Source organism: Schistocerca americana, chromosome 2, assembly GCF_021461395.2.
Source record: "Schistocerca americana isolate TAMUIC-IGC-003095 chromosome 2, iqSchAmer2.1, whole genome shotgun sequence".
NCBI lineage: Eukaryota > Metazoa > Arthropoda > Insecta > Orthoptera > Acrididae > Schistocerca > Schistocerca americana.
The window spans coordinates 140,120,298-140,137,440 of NC_060120.1; the positions used below are offsets into that span (position 1 = coordinate 140,120,298).

General features: G+C 39.3%; 1 pseudogene; it reads right to left on the reverse strand.

The window, feature by feature from the left end:
- Positions 1 to 14,794: 14,794 nt before the first annotated feature.
- Positions 14,795 to 14,912, reverse strand: LOC124597703 (annotated as a pseudogene).
- Positions 14,913 to 17,143: the final 2,231 nt, after the last annotated feature.

The window sequence follows — 17,143 nt, forward strand, 5'->3', positions numbered from 1 at the left end:
TACAAGAACCACGAGGAAAAAATAAGAGTGGACAACCAAGAAAACGAAGTGGTAAGATGAAAAAGAATTTAAGACAGGGATGCAGTCTGTCGCCCCTGCTCTTCCATCTATACAACAAAGAGACAGTGATGAAAATAAAACATTCCTTCAGATGGTTCAAATGGCTCTGAGCACTGCGGGACTTAACTTCTGAGGTCATCAGTCCCCTAGAACTTATAACTACTTAAACCTAACTAACCTGAAGACATCACACACATCCATGCCCGAGGCAGGATTCGAACCTGCGACCGTAGCGGTCGCGCGGTTCCAGACTGAAGCGCCTAGAACCGCTCGGCCACACCAGCCGGCAAAGATTACTTCAGAAGGGAGATTACAATTCAGGTAGAAAATATATCAGTGATAAGATTTGCTAATGAACTGCCATCTTACTGAAAGTGAAGAATTATTACAGGATTGTTAAACATAATGGTCTAATTATAACACTTCTGTCCGTTTCTGCTATACCATAACCTTAAAATTGGAGGCACGTCGTGAAATAAAACTATCTTGTTAAAGCAGTTATGGTATAAAGCAACTGAGCAGTGTTACCCTCTGAGAGGAATTTTGTTATGTTGACCGTGTTGTACCTAGCGGAAGTGGCTTATCGGAAGTGAAAGTCAGAATTACGTAAATATTCAGTAACAAACAATAAATTACTTATCCACACTGTTCAAAGAATAAAGAAAACGATCGCAAGCCTAATTAGGCATGAGAATGATTAACATTCTTGTTTAAGAAAGTATGTATGAGCAACTTTAACGGAAAAACACAACCTATATTTCGCCTCACGCGAGTGCAATGAAATATGACACCTGCATATGTTAACGTTAAGTTTGGAGTTTACAGCTAGAGCAGAACAAACTATTTGCATAAATATAACAGATAACGATACACACTACTATCTTCAGGACTTAGTCAAACTGAGTGGTTTCAATAATATTACTATTACTGTGCACTTTAGAATCAAAAATTGGACATAGGTTCAATATTGCTTTTTCAAACATATTCCTATCTGACATGAAATATGGATATAGTCCACAGCAAATTTAGTTATTGTGCATAGATTAAGTCTTTCACTACTAAACACCTTTCTACTTAGAATGAAAATTATATGTATTTCACTAACAGATTACTTCTCACTGTCTTTTGAATAAAGAAGTTATTGTTTTCATGGATAGTTGTCTTTCTATTAATGGGTATGTAGCATGAGCACAATAGACAAACTATAGATCCTGATGCAACATTAATATGCACTTCTAATACACAAGAGGAAACCAATATTGTACAGAATTTGACTTGAATAGCAAGAGTAACTGAAACTTTATATAATTAAGTAACTTTGTGCATTTTTAACTACTTTTAAGCAGGGGCCCTTAATCTTGACCACTGCAGCAGAGCAAACTAAACACACTTTCAATACACTAAAGAAACAAGCCCTTAACAAGCATGAACATATAACTGTCAACAGTTGCAGTTCTGAACTTTTACTGCAGTGAAACGCGAATTTGATATATTTGTTAGATCCTTTCAAGAAACATTATTAATCTTAGCACACTCTATTGCCATATTAATTTTAATATGCTTTCAACAAAAGGACACTCGGTAATCATAGTTCAAATGGAGAGGAACCTGAGAGGTGTTGCGATAAGGAAAAAATGAAGGTGGGTACATATATTCATTTATAAATTACTTTACATTTGAGTACACTATAACATCCTATGAGCTGATCCATCATTGTACATTACTGTAGTGTTCCATTACAGTGATTGCGCAATGTGGTGGCGACTGCATGTTGGTAGGTGGATTTGCAGGTAAAATTGCTGGACTCTGTCATTTCTTGGTGGCGATGATAGATATCAATTTCAGGATAGTTCCAGCTCTTTATCCATCCACCCGAGGCATTGGAAAGCGGCACGGAAAGCCTCTCTCGGCACCAGCACAATATACAACTTTTACATGAGCAGTTGATCGTTTGGTAGCTCGTCCCAGACTGACTCTTTGTTCCACCTTTTCTACCTAGGCCAACCACAATTAGCGCGTGCTACACAGTTCCGTTACCGAGGGGAACCACAACAACTTTTACATACGAAATAACTAAGGACCTTAAGTAAAGGTCAGCAGTTGACATAACAGCAAATAAACATTTTAAATGAAACAGAACATTTGCATATATTGGTAGTTCTACACAAAATTATTTAAATAAAATTAGTTAATTTTAAAGATAACCAAAGAGGTTATATGAGGAATACAAAAGATCATTTGCTCATATTGTGCATTTTACAGAGATTATACTTCATTACAGTATCGAATTAATCGTACACTAATTACAGAAGTTCACCGATGGGATGTTGAACAAAATAGAAAGCTAAATTAATCAACAAAAGGTATGTAGTGTCTAAGCTATGGTGTTACATAATGACTACGGAATAAGGATTGAGAGCGAACCCAGCTAAGATGAAAATAACGAGAAGTAGCAACAATGAGATTAGCGATAAACTTAACATAGAAATAGGTGACTACGAAATATATGCAGTTAAGGAATTCTGATATCTTGCAGACAAAATAATACATGATGGACGAACCAAGAAGGACATAAGAAGTAGAATTCACTGGCAAAGACGGAATTCCTGGCCAACAGAAGTCGATTTGTATCAAACATAGGCCTTAATTTGAAGAAGAAATTTCTGAGAATGTACCGGAGGAGCACAGTATTGTGTGATAGGGAAACACAGACACTGGGAAAAACTGAGAAGAAGATCAAAGCGTAAAATGTGGTGATGTAGAAGGATACTGATAATAATTAGTTGGACTGTTAAGCCAAGGAAAATGAGGCTCTCCATAGAATAAGCTAAATCAGCTGAGGAAGGATCATTTGCAAACCGTTGACAAGCAGAAGGGATAGAATGATAGGACGTGTTTTAAGACATAATGGAATAACTTTCATGGTGATAAAAGGATCTGTAAAGGATAAAAACCAATAGGGAAGACAGACTGAAATACATCCAGCAAATGGAAGGGGCGTTCAGTAAGCAAGTTCTCGTCCAGTTTAAGTTAAAAAAATTCGGAATCTGCTATGGTACATCTTGGAATATAACCCCTGCGGCCTCTATACTTTCAAGAAATTCCGATAGGAGACGGCGTTATATGTAGCCTTCAAAATGCTATCTGTAAGGGAAGTGAGCTCAAGGCAGAGATCTGTCAATCAGCTTCTTTTGGTGGAAAACCAGGGTATCATAGATATCCATAGGCGCTTTCAGAATGTCTGCGGGGACCTGGAAGCGAACAAAAGCACGGCGAGTCGTTGGGCAAGGTCTCGCAAGAAAGGGGCGCAAACCTCTCCGATCTCCCGCTTGCCGGCTGGCAAATTTCGAAGCGCGCACCCTCAGCTGGTAAAGTCATGGCGACGGTCTTCTGGGATCTGAAGGGGTCATTCTGTCTGGTGTTCTCCATCACGGAGCAACGATCAACTCTGAACTCTATCGTGCTACTCTCTGGAAACTTAAGAAATGACTTTAGCGTTTTCGTCACCACAAAAATGCAAACGAACGTCTCCTTCTCCATGACAGCGGAAGGCCTTGCACATGTCTGTGCACACGACAGGAGCTTGCAAAACTTCATTGGATTGTTCTCCCTCATCCACCGCATCTCACACCTTCAGACGTCCATCTGTTTGTCCCAATGAAGGATACACTCTGCGGAAAGCAGGACGTCGATGATGGGGAGGCAGTTGATGTAGCAAGACGTTGGCTCCGACACCTGCCAATAGAGTGGTACCATGCAGGCAAGAAGACCCTTCCAGTCAGATGGCGTTATACCGATCCACTGAACAGAGCTTATGTCGATAAACAGGGTTTTGTAGCCATAAGAGTGGAGAGTAATATGGTGTACTGGAACCCAGAATAAAACCAATCTGCTTTCAGAAAAAAATTTTTGCTTTACACAGATTCATCATCGAATGGGTTTTCTTGTTAATTTAGTAATAATACTGCACACAAAAGAAGAGAAGCGAAGGATTTGAGAAGTGTAACTGCAGAAGGATACTGAAAACAGTTGGTTCAAATGGCTCTGAGCACTATGGGACTTAACATCTATGGTCATCAGTCCCCTAGAACTTAGAACTACTTAAACCTAACTAACCTAAGGACAGCACACAACACCCAGTCATCACGAGGCAGAAAAACAGTTGGTATCATAAAACAAGGAATGATGTGGTTCTCCACAGAATCAGCGAAGAAAGGGACATTTGGAAACCTTTGACAAGACGAGGAGATCGAATGATACGATATGTATTAAGACATAATGGAGTAACTTCCATGGTACTGAAAGGAGCTGTAAAGGGTCCCAACCGAAGGGGAAGACGGGGACTGAAATACATACTACAAATAATTCGGGAAGTAGGGCATGTGCTGCTTTGGAAAGCTTGACAAAAAATAGAAATCCGCATGAATCCAGTCAGAGGACATATAAAAAAAACAGGGCATCGAATCGAACGGAGCTTGACTGACAGACACGGTCATTAACTGTATGCCAGGGTTAATCCATCGCAGACATTGGCGATTGGTGGCGTTCCAGTCTACAGTAACCTATGACCATACGTTTTCAATGGGCAACAGACGAACACCCTGTGCTGAGATAGGCCAGGACAGCACGAGCAACACACGGCATATATGGCATTGTGGAAATATGGCGCCATGGAGACCGATTTTAACACGCCAAAAATGTAACAGTTGCTGTCCAAGTTACCGGCTGGGTGAAGCATAGGTGTTCGTGCTACCGATATGTACTCTAAGGTACCACATATCATCAGGTACTGGATCCATATAATGGTGACTGCAATCCACCGTGATGTTGCATGCAGAACTGGGGCTCGTCTGAAGACACAACGTGCTGACGTGCTGCCATTCTTATGTCCAGTGTTTTGAATGTGTGTGAATTCCTAAGGGACCAAACTACTGGGGCCATCGTTCCCTACACTTACACACTACATAAACTATCTTCTGCTACGAACAACACATGCTCGAGGGGCGACTCGAAGCCCTGGCGGGAGGGGACGCGTAGTCCGTGACATGGCGTTTCTAACCGCGCCGCCACTCCGCGCTGCTGTCCAGAGCTGTCTTTGGGCATACAGATAGCACTTTCAGTGCGGCTGTTCCTTGCTGCCATGAGAACGGTCAACGTGTATGTAGACATATATTTTATCTATATTTGAAGGGGGAGGGTGCACAAAGCAAAGGAACTAGTTATAGCGAGTGCGTCAGGACTTTGTGCAGATACAGTGGCGACGAGTGAAATTATGTGCTGGACCAGGACTCGAACCCAGCATCTCTTACTTACTTGGCAGCTGCATGAATCGCTGCGCCACCCAGGCACTGTGTTTATCGCGAATATGCGGTCTATATCGATACGCACCGTGTCCGACTCACATTCCCACCTAGTGCGATCTATCTGCAGTCCACGTCCATGTCTCCCGTGCTCGCTGATTTTTGATTCCTGCTGAAGGTCGAACGTAAATATGCATCCACACTGAAGATTGTGGATTCATTCCCCACAGAGGCGCATCAGTTATATGAAAGTTTGGTGACTGTTCTTTCTGATATGTCCGAAAAAATGTGTCGTTGCACTGGCAGAGTCGATACTTATCTTGCTCCAAAGAAGCCAGTTTCCTGACTCGAGGCACTTGACTTCTCTGTATGATCATACACGGCGAGACAGGCAGTACGTCTGTCCTCTTGGTCACCGGTTGCAAGAGGCAGTTGAGATGCTGCATGGCCTTTCTGAATCCACTGATTCCGTATTCACACTACAGTATTCGGATCACGACCGCTGCCTCCAGAGATCACACTGCTACTGTTGTCTAACTTCGACATGTGCTGGTAGATGCTTCTCACTCGTAAGAGAGGCATCGTACAGTCTCTTTAAAAATAACCAACATTTAAATGTGATTTCGGAGTGAGAAATTTGCTGTGCAATTTTACCAGTCAGAAACAGACTGAAAAGCTTGTAAGGGTATTACAAGGTAGGTTGAGCTGAGAAACAACTATTAAGAAAGAAATTGGATGTTGCACCGTTTCAGAGTTAATTACTATTAAAGTTAGCCGATCAGGCTATTACTCGCGCAAGTTCAAACGGTCCACAAGATACAATTAGTGTCGGTTGTTCTTTTTTTTTTTTTTTTAAAAAAAAAAGTAATCTTCAGTGTTATGGCTTTTGTGATGCGCCCCTCCACGAATTGCTTTCCTGTGCCAATCTTTTTATCTCATAGTAGCACTAGCAACCTACGTCCTCAATTATTTACTGGATTTACCTAAATCCCTGTCTTCCTCTAAAGTTTTTGTGCTCTACAGCTCCCTCTAGTACCATGGAAGTTACTCCCTGGCGTCTTAACAGATGTCACATCCTGTCCCTCCTTCTTGTCGGTGTTAACTATATATTACTTTCCTCGACAATACTGCGCACAACCTCCTCATTCCTTACCTTATCAGCCCACCTAATTTTCAACATTCGTGTGTAGCAGCACATCTCAAATGCTTCTGTTCTCTTCTGTTCTGGATTCCCCACAGTCAACGTCTCTTTACCATTCTCTCATATCATAGACGATAGCGCGCGAGACTGCTCAGCCTTTAGCTCGGGTACGATACTTTGTACTGTCCCATATCCAATTTTTGTATCACTCTCTTGTTCGGATTCAGGAAACCAAACGAAGACACTTTCTGCGTCACCGTCTCTAGCAGGCCATTTGAATTTGTGACCGCAACTACCAGAATGACTACCTTCAAAGCTAATTGGAAACGTCGCAACGAATCGAATTTTTTCCTCAGCACAAGCCATTCTGCACACCCCTGCAGGCTATTCATACACCGTGTATACAGAAAACTTGCCTTTACTTCTAGCTATTTTGTGCAGTTGCGCTAGAAAGCTAATCTTTTTTATACCAAGTCACTTCAAATTAATTTGTTGTTCATTGTGTGCCCCCTTCATAACGCTGCAGTTGTAAAGACCACCAATCCTTAATCCAGAAATCCCGTGGATATTGTTACGTTTGTAGCAGACGGGTGTAACCAGACATCCTCCTCTAGTATTACTTTTCCTCAACAGTAGTTGTCGATACTAGTATTATTTTTCGAATTTTTGGCAGGTCGGCATTACTCAGCTGCCTTTCTGAAAACTTCCATAAAATTTTATACGCTTTATGTTATATTTCAAGCTAAAATTATTGGAAAGGAATTATTTTATTTTGATTGTTGTAATCGATACATACTAGTTCTTAATGTATAGTTAAAAAATTTTTTTTTGTAACATTTCAAATTACGAATTACTTGACACACTTAAAATTTCTATTATAAATTACGCTATCTAGTACTTTTTATTATGTATATTTTTTGATTCATTTGTGAAATAATAATCGAAACTAACAGAAATTCATTTGTCAAGAAAAACTGTAAATCTTTTGGAATAATGTTATTGCCGCTGCATGAAGTAGTAGTAGTATTTTTGTATTTTGGCGAACAATGTAATTTCGTCTTTGTTAATGTGAAAATTCGAAAGACTCTACGATATACTAAAATGTGACAAAATATATTAACATAACAACAGATATTCTGCAGCAGCAATCTTCAAGTTTATTTGGATAAATTCATCCATGAGGACCTAAAAAGAGCGAATTTCAGATTCAAGAATCTGAGCTTGCGTGAAATTCTGCGAGAGGTAATGCAACTTCTGCGGATCCAAGGTGAGCAAATAGAACCCTGTGATTTTTGCCTGACGCTCTGCATATCCAACTGCATGTTTCACATGTAGGGCCGGGCTGTTACCGCCAGTCAACGTTGCAGGGCTTTCTCAGCAGTACACTTAGCGGATGTCATTCCCACCAGTTACATGACAGAGGCGATATTGAGGTTTGAGTAACAAACAAAAACTCTATGAAACGTTTCTATATTCTTAACTTCCAGTACAAATAAAACACATGTCTCAATCGTTCTAGTGTGGCTACAATCAGAGTTGCCACTACATCATTATTCAAAACAAAAGTACACAGTCTCCTCCGGTTACAAACTTGCTGTGAGACCAACCACTTCCTGTCACTCCTATCATTCTGTCGATACTCTGCCCACCTTCAGAAGAGGCAGCTTCTTTTGTGATGATGGATGTGACGTCAATCTTATAGCATTTATCAGGCTATACATCAAATTGCAGCATGTATTTATCTTTTAAACGATTTCATATTATATAGAAGGCCAATTTAAGCAAGATTCAATTTATCAGAATGTAAAATCTGGATTTCTCGCGCGTTTCCGGTCTGTTCCAATGCAGTTAAGGTTTGAAATACGTCTTTTGAACTGAGTTGATAGGTGAATAAAAGGACCAAATACGAAGAAGAGATCACTACAAACATTCCATAATAAAAATTGAACAGAATGTTGTTGTTGTTGTTGTTATACTTAAATCAGGGGATATCTAAAAGTAAGTTACACATTATTAAGTTGAATGCTGCAGTACACTTCAAAGTGACACAATTACATGACACTTTTTTTTCCACCATTGTCGCCAATTCTCTGTAGACAGTGGTCAGAATGTTCTACCAATCGTTGAATTCCTTGACTATAGAAATCCGCTCTTTAGTCACGAAGCCATTCGAGAACCGATTTGTAGTACGCCTCATCTCTGGAAAACCTCTTTCCTCCTAGATGTTTTATTTTTCAGCTTTCCGTTGAGATGGAAGTCGCAGGGCGCCAAATCTGGACTTCCTCGCCAGCATTTCCCACGTCTGTACAGCTTTGGTCAAATTGTTGGCACCATTTACGGATGGACGCAACATTGAATTTGGTTTGCGGACGCCACAGTGTTTCACTCGCACCCTGTGGTTCAACTGTCATCCGTCCAGCTGAAGAACTGTATCTACAACGAACATGAACTCTTTTCGGACAGTGCATCACTCTTGTTACACTGTGGTTTTACAGTGAGACGCCATGTGTAACTTACTTTCTGAAGTCCTTACGTAAAGTGATTGCATTTTACTAGGGGAGTACAAATCTGATATCGGATGTTATCAAGGCAAAGTATTTTCAAAATTATCACTACATTTTTATCGATGCTTTAATTAATCATGTTGAACCTAGGTTTAAGTATTGATTTTCTGCTCAGAAACACCGATTATTCAGATGGCTTCTCCTCAAAAAAATTAATAAATAAATAAAAAATAACTAGTGGTGTACTAAGCGTTCCAAGATTAGTTCATACAAAATGTCCTCCACAAGGCCTATCATGTCACTGCGTTAAGAGGTGGTTCTGACTTCGAGTAAATGTTAGGAATTGTACGTATATTTTCTAAAATGGTAACGAAAAGAAAAACATTTCAATTAAACAGTGAAAGCTGTTTGAATAAACTAAAAAGAGTGGTACGAAAAATACCGGCTAATTTCAAACAGTTTTGTGTTGTAGCCAAAAACTAACTTTTACCATGTGTGAATTTAATTTATGGTGAACAAAGAGCTTTTTGTCTGAAGCAATCGTTTACACAGGATGGTCAGAAACAGTCTGAAGAGCTTACAGGGCAGGTCGTGCTGAGACACAATTGATTGTCAAGAAAAGGAAACTCGACATGTTCCGCCATTTCCAAGTTAATTAGACGTGAAGTTATCCAGTCAGCCCGTTCCACGCGTAAACAGTAGCGGCCCGCCAGACACAGCTACTATCAGTTTTTCTCATAGCGTAGACGGCAGCGCATGAAACTTCATAGCCTTTTACTAGGGTTCGATCCTTTCCATCGTCTCATGTCCGATTCCTGTATGGCTCACTTCTTTGGTTTTCAGAAACAAAACGAAGACCAAGTTTAGCGAGCCACTTCAATCTGCGCACACAGCGGACTGAATGCTAATTAATGCTAATTATCTCGGAAATGGCGCAACGTAACCTATATTTTTCATAACAATTATTTCTCAGCGCAACCTACCCTACAAGCCCCTTACTAGCTTTTCAGACTGTTGTTGACCACCCTGTACCTATATTGAGTACTTGCAATTGATCTCACTAGGGAACAGTCCCAGTTGTTAATAAACGGCGTTGATGAAACGGAGGGTGTGTAGAACGGGTAAAATAGTGCAGTACCTATTTTTTTATTGGTGCCCAAATTCACTTTTATAGAGTAAAACAACCCGAAAGGTGATTTGGAATTTTGGGTTTACACGGAATATCTTCGAAACGATGATGCAATGAAAAGGTTTTTCATGCAAATGTTGGTATTAATTGATTTTCTTGAAAAGTGTACAATCAAATTTTGTAATAATCTGAAATTTTGCAAAACATCCCTCACTATTAATTAATTTTGCAAAAATGAAAACTTTTGTTACAAACTAAATTAAACAATCTCTCAAGCCACATGCATCCCTGTGTAATAAATCTGTTTTCTGAAATACCATTTTTGGAAAATAAGCTATGCACAATGTGCTGCTGGAGTATTTCCAACATACTTAATTAAAATGTGTAAACATTCACTACTAAACTGATTATTTATTTTACTTACATTTTATTTATGTTTCAATTGTTATTTTACCTTTTACATTCAGTCTTTCTTTATTTTTTATTTTCAGTTTACTGTTTCACATAGATTTATTTTGTTGATTGAAAATAATAAGTAACTCATTATTATCGTAGACAATAATTACAATAATGATAATGTGTATAGAAACGTTTGAAACTTTTTCTACATTATGCACATAAAATAACCGAAATTCCTTCATGCAATACACTCGTCGGAGGTTATATTATAAAAAAAAATTAATCAGCATTTCAAATTGTCACAGACGATCCTCTAAATATCCTGTTTTGTATCAGGCTTATTTCAGTACAGTGGTAAGCCTTTGTGAATATAACTGATTTGTTTCTCATGATGTCATAGCCATTCATTAGATCTAGACCTGAAAGTCTTCTCACAAAGTTCTTCCAACGTCGAAAGCTGCATACATCTCACGGTTGTACCTATGCCATCGTCCTGGTAGTCAGATACGATGCACTAAACGGTTCTTTCACACTGACCACCGCAGAAAATAATAAGAATACAGATATTTCTTCTTCAATGGAAAGAAAAACATCTTTCAAGTACTTTTTGACTTTGTCGGACCTTTGCTTCCCAGATTTCGATGCCTCACAAAGACATTTGGAGCTTCAAAGAGAGATCCTCAAGTTCTCAGTCCAAACTCACCATTACTTTAGTTTAAAACTATGAAAAGGCGGATGTTCAGTGTGAAAAACCATTCTGAGCGCCACACCCGAGGACAAGAAACTCTGGCGATCCCAAAGGGCTCGAGAGCACAGGTACAGCCTTGGAACGATTATGGAAGAATATTCTGAGAAAATTCTCAGATTTAGTTCTGTTAAATGATTATATCAATCTCCACTTCAGGAACAATACAATCAAGATGCAGTCCTTAGTACATAATCAATTCTCTTCGCAAAGGCTTACCAATATACTGAAATATGCCTGATACAAATCTTGATATTTAGAGGACCATCCATGACAATTTGCAATTCTAGTTAGTTTTTTTTTATATTCTCTTCTCCATTGCGTATATTACGTGAAGAAATTTCGGTCATTTCATGTGATTGGTGCAAAAAAAGTTATGTTTTAAGCATATCCTCAAAGATTATCAGTACTGCAATTATTTTCTATCATGATAAGTAGTTACTTACTATTTTCAATTAACAGAATAGATGTATGTGAAATCGTAAACTAAAAGACGAAAATACCATGAATATAAAACGTAAACTAACAATTTAAACATAAAAACAATATAAGTAAAATATATACTTTGAATAGTAATTAATGTTTAGGTATTTTAATTAGGTATATAGAAAATATTCGCACAGCACATTGTATACAACTGGTGTTTCAAAAAACAGCATTATTACACAAGGACGTATGTGACTTGAAAGCTTCTTTTATTTATATTGTGAAAAGAGTTTTCATTCTTCAGAATTAATTGGTGGTTGTAACACGCCCGGGAGGAAAGAGGTTAGATATGCCGTACTAATAAAAGTTAACCTTTAGCACTCGAGACTGTACAACACTCCCTAGTCACAGGAACGGGGCTGGATATTTAACGACCGTGTGCCTAAATCCACGTACCTGATCCTTCCCGCGGTGGCTGATGTGCTGCTCTCTGCACTGCCTGCTATTACGTGTCATGTAATAACTATTGTCTAGCAGGGAGAGGAGCCACTCGCATCAGCAATATCAAGTTGAACTGGTAGAATTCACTGTACTCTGTTAAACACTCGCACAGGATGGGGCTGCACTGTTCAAAATTAACATTTTTCCACAATGGACGTGATCAGTATTTGTACTCCAAGTACGTGTCCGTTGTGACGTATCAGGTTTCTGTCTAAATGATGGGCACCCAAAGCAAAAACACGGCGCGTAGAACACAAGATAATTACTGAAACTTCCTGGCAGATTAAAACTGTGTGCCCGACTGAGACTCGAACTCGGGACCTTTGCCTTTCGCGGGCAAGTACTCTACCAACTGAGCTACCGAAGCACGACTCACGCCCGGTACACACAGCTTTACTTCTGCCAGTACCTCGTCTCCTACCTTCCAAACTTTACAGAAGCTCTCCTGCGAACCTTGCAGGTTCGCAGGAGAGCTTCTGTAGCTTCGGTAGCTCAATTGGTAGAGCACTTGCCCGCGAAAGGCAAAGGTCCCGAGTTCGAGTCTCGGTCGGGCACACAGTTTTAATCTGCCAGGAAGTTTCATGTCAGCGCACACTCCGCTGCAGAGTGAAAATCTCATTCTGACAAGATAATTACTGTTCAACGGATGTTTAATCAGTTGATGATTGTCACAGTTCTTCCAACAGTACTAAACAGTTCAATAGCTAATAACACGAGCATGCGCGTGCCCGAATAGTGACGCGGGTGCTCCATAAAATTTCGGGTACGATATACGAACGAGAAAGTACCTGCGCTCGTGATAGTCAGCCATTCAAAACGATCTGTGTTTCTTTCACCTAGAACTTGCAATTAGGATCATACCAGTCCACATTATTTTTCCGTAACATTCGCGACGCGGTTGATTGTTGTTCTCCCGACACGACACACGAAACCGAAAAACATCACCTTTTGGATAAACATTGATAATGCGTCGTGAGCACCGAAATTAAATGCAAAACTTGTGTGGCAAACATTTTCAATTACTTCGCCATAACTTGGAAGACATGCGCTGCAGCCACGGCATCAACACAACACTCCGCCCACGCTCCATGAAAGATACGCCACAACGCCCCACTGTTGCTCTGCACTCGGCAGAGAGGCGAGTATCGATAGTCAACGACACAATTCTGTGCTTACATGGTGAGGGGTATTTTGCATAATTTCACATCATTACCAAAGTTCATTATACAGTTTTCAAGAACATCAATGATATATCGACTTTTAAATGAAAAACATTTTTATATATTATTGCTTTAAAGATATTTCCTCTAAACCCAGAATGCAAAGTTACCTTTTTTACCCCTTAAAAGTGAAATTGGACACAAACAAAAAAAAAGTTATTTCGCTATTTCGCCTCCTCTGTGAAGTTTCATCAAGTTCGTTTATTGATATGTGGATATATTCCCTTGTTAGTTTGGCGAAAAGGAGCAGATAATTCAACAGAATTATATCACAAAAAGAGTGTGTTTGTGTGTGAGTGGAGTGTTTAATTATATTCTCACTTGTTACGGGAAGTGATGGAAATAATGTTTCACGCATATTTTTTTTTTTTTTTTTAAAGCGTGGAAAACAAGATGTGGTTGTGTGCACAGCAAAAGGTAGTCATAACATTTTAATTATTGCATCGAAAAAAATAAAATTACATAATTTAGTTCTTTTCTGATACAGAAACAGCTTACAACTTAATGACATTTTTCTTTAACACATTTTGCTGGCATTTCTTTACCCGTTTTACACACTTGGTTTATCATCATTTGCCTGAACTGCATTTACTGCATGAACAGTTAATGCTTTGAATGACATGGTGCCTTACAGCGAATTTAAGAAAGGAAAATTAAAATTGAGGATAAATTCAATTTCTTAATGGATTAAATGGGACAGTTTGGTTATATATTCTGGGTTACAGACGAAGTATTGGAGCTGTATGTTTCATAATAGTGTAGTCCTTCATTTCAGTCTTCTAGCGCAGGAAGTTATAGTTGTTTAGCACTCTCGTCAGCTTACACTGAAATTTGTGCATTCAATACAATTGCTGTTTAAAAAATCGGTAGTATCGTTAGCGTAGGGTTGTTTAGGCATTTTAACTGGAGAGGTTCTTTTCAGGCCATTGTTTAGAAACTTGACCTTTTTATCGTTAAATGCCATATTAATCGATATAATAACTTTATTGTAGAATTTATGCCAATACGTATCTCTACACACGCCAGATAGTCCCGTAGAATCCACGGTGAACTCCAAAAGGAGCCCTGCATGTGAAATTATCAGAAAGGTCAATGACTTACTTGCAGCTAATTTCACCTTCGAAAAGATGTATACCATCAAAAACATCTAACTAAACTAAACTCCGCCCGAACAGGCCATGAAAGCCAAACGCTAACCACCGGCCGCCGCGTCATCCTCAGCCCACAGGCGTCACTGGATGCGGATATGGAGAGACATGTGCTCAGCACACCGTTCTCCCGGCCGTATGTCAGTTTCCGGGACCGGAGTCGCTACTTCTCAATCAAGTGGCTCCTCAGTTTGCTTCTTAAGGGCTGAGTGCACCCCGCTTGCCAACAGCGCTTGGCAGACCGGATGGTCCCCCATCCCAGTGCTGGCCAAGCCCGACAGCGCTTAACTTCGGTGATCTAACGGGAACCAGTGTTACCACTGCGACACGGCCGTTGGCAAAAATACATCTATCAGCTGACTGAAAATATTAAGGAAATACCACCAATAGGAAAATTTTGCCTTTATGAACATAGTCAACCTGTAGACAAACATACGAGTTGCAGAAATTGTTCAAATAATAAAAGATGTACTTATTAAATATGGAAAGTTGTTGTTGTTGTTGTTGTGGTCTTCAGTCCTGAGACTGGTTTGATGCAGCTCTCCATGCTATTCTATCCTGTGCAAGCTTCTTCATCTCCCAGTACCTACTGCTACCTACATCCTTCTGAATCTGTTTCGTGTATTCATCTCTTGGGCTCCCTCTACGATTTTTACCCTCCACGCTGCCCTCCAATACTAAATTGGTGATCCCTAGATACCTCAGAACATGTCCTACCAACCGATCCCTTGTCCTAGTCAAGTTGTGCCACAAACTTCTCCCCAATCCTACTCAATACCTCCTCATTAGTTACATGATCTACGCATCTAATCTTCCGCATTCTTCTGTAGCACCACATTTCGAAAGCTTCTATTCTCTTCTTGTCCAAACTAGTTATCGTCCATGTTTCACTTCCATACATGGCTACGCTCCATACAAATACTTTCAGAAACGACTTCCTGACACTTAAATCTATACTCGATGTTAACAAATTTCTCTTCTTCAGAAACGCTTTGCTTGCCATTGCCAGTCTACATTTGATATCCTCTCTACTTCGACCACCATCAGTTATTTTGCTCCCCAGATAGCAAAACTCCTTTACTACTTTAAGTGTCTCATTTCCTAATCTAATTCCCTCAGCATCACCCGACTTAATTCGACTACATTCCATTATCCTCGTTTTGCTTTTGTTGATGTTCATCTTATGCCCTCCTTTCATGAAAAGTTAAGCTTACCAAAACATACACCCAAAATATACAAACTGATAGCATCATTGGATCTTATCTTGTCACATAAATATTTCAGTTGCAATAAAAAGAAATCACAAACAGCGGGATGGCCTAGCATTATGTGGACTGTTAGCCAATATTTACATAAACCACCAAGAACATAATTTTTTCTTAACAAATCATAAGTTTACTGACAAAGTTATCTATACGTAGATGATGCAATCGTTCTGTCCAGTGGCGCAAGTGATAAAATAGACATACTTTCACATTAAATCAGAAACATAGATAAATTTTTCTTCAACATAAAAAAATTGAATAGGAATCGGAAACACTAATTTGGCATACACAAGAAACCAGCAATTACTGACATACGGTAAGTATAAAAAAAGAGTTCATGTGATCCTGATCAACATACCATTGTATGAAGTGAAGAAACTAAACCACATGAATATTATTAAAACATTAGCTTAGAAGCAATGGTTATAGTCCTTCCCACACTGAAAGACTTTAAATAAAATAAAAACGAAAAGAACACATTTGCCTTCTCAATGTCAACAACACAACTTGCTAAAATATCCACCAGATACACAGATATGCCTTTTATAGGAAGCTTGTCGTATAAGGTAGTGTCTCTTCGAAAGTTTCAACAGTAGTACAAATGTCTTCACAATCCAAATGTTTCAACATTATGCTATTAATAATACAGGTATAGCCACCTACCTACAGAATAAATCTGGCATGGTAAAACTAAAATGTAAATCTAGTTCAAAATATGACTTTGGCCAGCGCCTCATTTCTCTTCGGTTAAACAACTGAAACAAGTCCACCTTCGATCCTCACGTTCTTGAAGAGAAACGCTGTGTTCAAAGCAATGTAACTTTCTTGGTGATTTTTGTTTATGGGCATTAGGATGTGGTCCAAGCATATTTCATGTTCCAATGCTGAAAATATCTACAGAGGTTATAAAGACAGACAGCAGTACAAACTTTTCACTAGAAATATAAGAACGTTCAGGAAGTGTCATTTGGTTCTGAATTCATCAAATATAGATTCGCAGTGACATGTGTGACGGACTTTGTGGTGTGGAAGTGCTGTATGCTTCATTTAGCACTAAGGTCCCCAGCTTGTCTAGTTTCAATCTTTCTTTTCTATTAAACCTGTTTTTTACTTCTGAATTTCTATAGACTCTCAGTACATCATAGCATAGTAATGATTAGACCTGCCAGTTCATCTATGTTTTCCAGGAGGTAATTGTTCTAATGTATCTGAAGTCAGGTCTTAATGCTCCTTTTTGTAGGTCATACGTATACTTGATTGCATATTCTGTGATAAGTGGTGGGCGTAGGTTCTTTATTGTATTCA